This window comes from Chlamydotis macqueenii, chromosome 2 (genome assembly GCF_036417535.1).
Source record: "Chlamydotis macqueenii isolate bChlMac1 chromosome 2, bChlMac1.mat, whole genome shotgun sequence".
Lineage (NCBI taxonomy): Eukaryota > Metazoa > Chordata > Aves > Otidiformes > Otididae > Chlamydotis > Chlamydotis macqueenii.
Window position 1 is genome coordinate 18,621,860 of NC_141557.1, and position 5,354 is coordinate 18,627,213.

Below are 5,354 nucleotides of genomic sequence, written 5' to 3' on the forward strand. Positions count from 1 at the left end.
CATTCTCAGGACAGCAGAGGAAGGGCTTGCTGGCGTGGGTAGGCTCAGCCACGCACAGACCTTGACAAAGGTTTGCAGTGCACCAGAGGTTGTTAAATGTTGAGGGGCTGGTTTTGGAGAGCGAAGCTTGCTAATTCTGTGCCTTGAAAATATGCTTGTAACAACCACAGGACTTTTTTTAGTTCTAGCTTCACGTTATCATGAAGTGCAAGGTTATATCACACTTCAATTGATTAAGTGTGGATCACCCCAGTAGACAGATTTGATTATGCTGCAACTATGAGCTTGGGGAGAGTAATTAGTAGCTTCATTCTCATTCTGCATCTCCAATTCCACATTTAGATTATGAACAGAGCCTTTCAGGTTTCTTAATTTATTTTTACAAGATATCACAGATCCACAGCTGTTCGGCAGCAGACACAGAAGAAGGTGCGTTTGTGAAACATATTGAGCTCTTAATTATTAAGGCATTTCTTGTTTTGGCGATCTCCATCCTTGTTCAACTTATCTGTAGTCACAGTCAGCAATAGCTGTGGAAGAAATGGAGCAAAGACAGCTAAACTGTTTAGGCAGCAGCATTAATGCTGACTTTGATTACTTTCTTCACCTGTTCACTGTTTTCTATTTAAAATTGTCAGGTGGCTGGCAAAGCACTCAGGAAAGTTTGTATTTATCCACTCATGATTTTCAGAATACAGTTTTTTTGCCTTTGACTTTTATTCTTCTATCTTGCAGGGACATGCACACAAAACCAGGTTATGAATTATATGCTAACCTGATGTTAATGAGAGATAAAACACTAATATCCAGACTAGCTCTATAAAAAGCATTTTAATGGCTAGTACTCAGTAATCCACAGTATATATGTGGCTTAAAATGGTAAAAGGAAAAAAAAAACCCAGCATTTAAATACTTTTACAAAAGTAGCATGATCATAAGTAGCCCCCCAAAAGGACCAAAGATTTAGTGGGGAGAACTGCTGATCAAAATGCAATATGCATAATTAGTACATAATTTATTAACCTCAATACATTTATTTAAATGCCACAGGTAGAGTGGCAAACTGAAATACATTTATTAGGGTATTACAGGTGTGCATTACTTTCTGCCAGTGTATTCTTCCAACTTATTTGGGGCTTTAAACACAGAACTTTGCGTCATTTCTGTATTTCCTGGACAACAACTCCTACCTGACCGGCAACAGTGATCTGTCCTGACTCAACTGTAGCCTCAAGAGAAATGTCTTCTGGATTTTGAACATCTGCATTCAGAGGAAAACTTCTCTGTAATGATTGCTTGAAATCTAAAAGTATATATTTATTTCAGAAATATCTTCCCTGGAGCTGATTTGTCTTTATGGAAGACATCAGTCAGGAATAACAAAACAGATTTGAATATTACTAAAAGCATTCTTATTTAAAACAGACATGTAATCTATGTGCCACAGTCCTAATTACTGCAGATAAATTAGCAAATAATTATATGCAAATAAATGAAGCTAATCAAAGTTATTAGCACATTGCTTTAGGCTGTGTTACAGCATCAGTATCAGAGAATCAGCTATAAAAAAAAAAAAACCAACAAAACTTTATTGCGTGGGTATCCAGCATTTCTATAAACATTGAAAATGTGGTGTTGAACCAGCTAACCCTCTCAATATCAAACCGGAGTGGCTCTCGTAATCTATATTACCAACATTATGAGAATGGTTTTCTATGGAAGGTGGGGTTGGCAGTCTGATACATCCTATTTTTCAGTTCCTTCTAGAAGTGCGTCCATTCAGCTGAAAGACATTTCTATGCTGGATTTTTGCTTCGGGCTCTATTTGTTACTGGGGTTGTCTGTTTTGAGTGTTGCTGCCCAAATGTTTCTATAATTTCAGGGAGCAAGAGTTGGAGAAATAAGTTGTTTTACCAGTGTTAAAAAATGGAGAAGAGAAATGGAGAAGAGACAAATCCGGCACTGCCATGTTTTGACAACGTCTGATTCCTGCTTCTGAGTTGCACTTTTTCTGCCCTGTGATAAAACTGGAAGATTTTGCCAGTTTTTAACTTCTGGGTAAAAAAAAATGCAGTTTGTTCTTGTTGGGTGGAGACTTCCATTTTTGTCAGTGCAGTTTCCAAGAATTGCCTTTTCTCTGGTCTTGCTCAAGCCACTACAGTGACTGGGAGGGCACTGTCCCCTCGGCATGACTCACAGCCTCCGGGACACCCAGCCAAGGCAGATTTGTCTTTCATGGGTGTTCTGGGCTCAGCTGCTTCTCGGTGCTGCAGCGGCGATGACTCAAAGGCCAGAGGAAGGAGAAAGAGAGGAACAAGGATCGTGGGAAGGCTGAGGCTCGACACTGGAGGAGGAAAGGATACTGGCTGGCCAAATGGACTGGGGCTCAGCCAGAGGCAAAACAGAGCCCAGGTCTGTGGCAAAAAGCACCGGGGAGGAAGGATGTGACTAACTGGGGAGGGAGGGGTAACTGGGAGTTCAGAGAGCAGGAGCCAGCTGGAGAGGCAGAGTTGGGTGGTGGGAGATGCAGATCCCTGGGAGCGCAGGAAAGGCGGCAGCAGCAGCAGCGGGGCAAGCGGAGGGCGGGCAGGCAGGAGCAGGGCTGGGCAGGAGCTGCAGGCAGTGCTGGGACCACACTCGGCTTCGGTGGGAGAGACACGCAGCAGCTCTGAGCTGTCTGCGTTTCGCTGGGTCATTGTTGGAGTCTTGTCCCTGGGGACAATAAGTGCCAGTACAGTTAAGAGTGGACTTTAATCAATGCCAGTGTGCTGGCGTGGTGAGCAGAGGCGCCTGGATATTAATCCTGCTGACACTTCCTTATTCGCTCACTGCAAATGCCTGCTCGCTTAATTGCTCTCAAGAGATTCGCTCTCCCCACCTGTAGGACCAGGTTCTTGGTGACTGCAGTTCAAGGGAATGACTGCAGGATTTAAACATACACACTTAGAAAGACAATAAAAATATTAGACATCAAGACTTCATTACAATTCTCATACACACACACTCAGATATTATTTTAGGACTGTCTTTCTCATTATGTCAATACTAATAAATTAAACAGTTCAAGGGAGCATTCCCAGGCACTGGAGCTCTCAGAGTTGCCTCCAGTTCAAGGCTGGCCTGTGCCAGCTCTTGCTCTCTCAACCGTCCCTAGATACATTTTGGGAGTTGGCACAGCCTGGGTGCCTTCCCATCAGACAGGTCGGATGTGACACCTTGCCCCAGAGCTTGGGGGAATTCAGCAGAGACTTGGGCCTTTTCATGGCAGCTGCCCTCTACACCTGGAAACCATCCTGGGCACACTTGGTTGATGAGTTCACATACAGCTTTTAAAGGACACTGCAGTCAACTTCCTATTCCCCATCCCTCAAGTTTAGTGGGGATTTTATTATCAGGGTTTATTTTTAATGTATGGTAAGTTTTAGAAGAGAAACAATTCCACTGGTTAATTTGCCCAGCCCTACTTAAGCTCCTAGAAGCTAGTTCAGATTGAGCATCCTCAGAAACTTCTCACAGGCATTAGCATGCAAGAACATACTATGTTAGTGGTGTATCAGACAGTTCCAGAAGGGTGTCTTCCTCAGAGGAGTAAATGAATTATTTGTTATAATGTCTTCTATTATTCCAATATTGTCTCAAATCATTGTAATAATTGTAAATAATTGTGATGTTCACTTTTATCTTTGTAGGCTGGATCCTTCTACCCATGACTCAGGTGCACAGTCAGAAGATCCTCATTCATTCATTTGTGAGAGCTCTGCGTTCATTCATTCATTCAGGTACCTCCTCATGAGCTCAGCCCTTGTAATGTTCCTTCAATTTTTTTCAATTGGTCACAACTTCAGGTATTGAAATACTGAAATACTGAATATTATTTCTCACTTGGGAAATGAGAAAGACTTCATTTTACAGACTATGGATTATAAAGGACAGAGGAGTCACTGTTTTCATAGGCTGCAGAATCACCACATATATACACAGCAGAACGTTTCTAACGTTGCAGACGTGGAATGGCAAGATTCTTCCTGGTATTAAAGCATTTCCTTCCTGTGACATTTTTCATTTATTTTACCTCATTATTCTATTCATGAAACTTTTAGTTGTTGCTGGATTAAAAAGACTGATTATGTGTGTCAACATTTTTTTACCATTCAGCGATATTTTCTCTTTTCATTCATCACACTTTTAAGAAAAGTCTTTTTCTCTGTTTGTCTTTACTTGTCAATTTAAAGAAGCCTGAATGCTTGATTTTATGTATATTTCCAGCAGAAATCACAAGTTAAAACCGTATTGCTAAACATAAGAAGAATCAGAGTATCTTGTGCTTCTTTTCATATGGGAAAATGACATAAAATTTGGAAAATCAGGAAAATATATGCTTAGATATTACATAAGACGTGACTACAATTGTATGTTGGGTCTTAATTTTTTCTATTTCTCCTCTTTCCAGGCACAGTTAATAATTTTTATACCATTAAATACATTTATATAGTAGATTCATTAGGCACATTTAAATTCAAAATAATTGCCTTGTACAACTAGAAAAATGCTACAGTAAGAGCAAAGTTGAGTAACTACTCAGAGCATCTTCAAATCCTTGAAAAGAAAAATTATTTACAGCAATTGCCAGATTAAGGTAATTACTGTTACAGTCCACCACTGCTGTATATGTCAAAGGAATGTTTATTTTTATATCAAACCAAATGGCTGTATAGGAAATTAGGATCATTTTATGATGCTGCTATAGCTGAGACAACATCTCACAACAACTTAGATTTATATGTCTAATAATGGTCTCCTTTTTTTAATATATATTTTCAATAATTTTGTGTGTACTTCCTACTTTCTAATGTAGATTAGTAGTGCTTGATTAGTAGAGAGGCTCTGCTCCTTGGCATTGTTTGTGCAGACTGTGCAACGTTACCCACTAAGTGTTTACTATATGGAGCACTAAAATTCAGATTTATGCCACATCTTTAGAGGTGGGAGTCAGCTGCAGTTGCTATTACAACAATTCAATTTTTGTATAATACACAGTAAACCTCCGTTGAGAATGGTTTTATACTCTTTTAATGCACTCCATATGCTGAAAGAAATAGTTTGAGATTAAGGGAGGTTTATGGTAGACGCTTGCTAAACTTGTTTTCATTTGGAAACCCCAGAGGCCCGTAACAGCCCGGTGTTAGCGTCACATCCCAGCTTCTGGGGCCGGCTGCCGTCTCTCTTCTCCATCACATGCAGATCTCAGGGGCTGTGCAGGCCAGAAGAGATGAAGATGAAGAGTCACCATCTTCTGCTCCTCATGCCCTCATGCCACTGCTTCTCATGCTTTTACCTCTCCCATCTGCTTTCCC

At 40.6% G+C, this 5,354-nt stretch overlaps 1 long non-coding RNA gene across 1 annotated transcript; it reads left to right on the plus strand.

Annotated features, from left to right (window-relative positions):
• The first annotated feature begins 2,261 nt into the window (after positions 1-2,261).
• LOC147601601 (uncharacterized) lies at positions 2,262-4,397 on the plus strand. The gene is made up of 2 exons (XR_015257928.1): positions 2,262-2,412; positions 3,690-4,397. It is a non-coding gene; the product is annotated as an uncharacterized LOC147601601 (long non-coding RNA).
• The last annotated feature ends 957 nt before the right edge of the window (positions 4,398-5,354 follow it).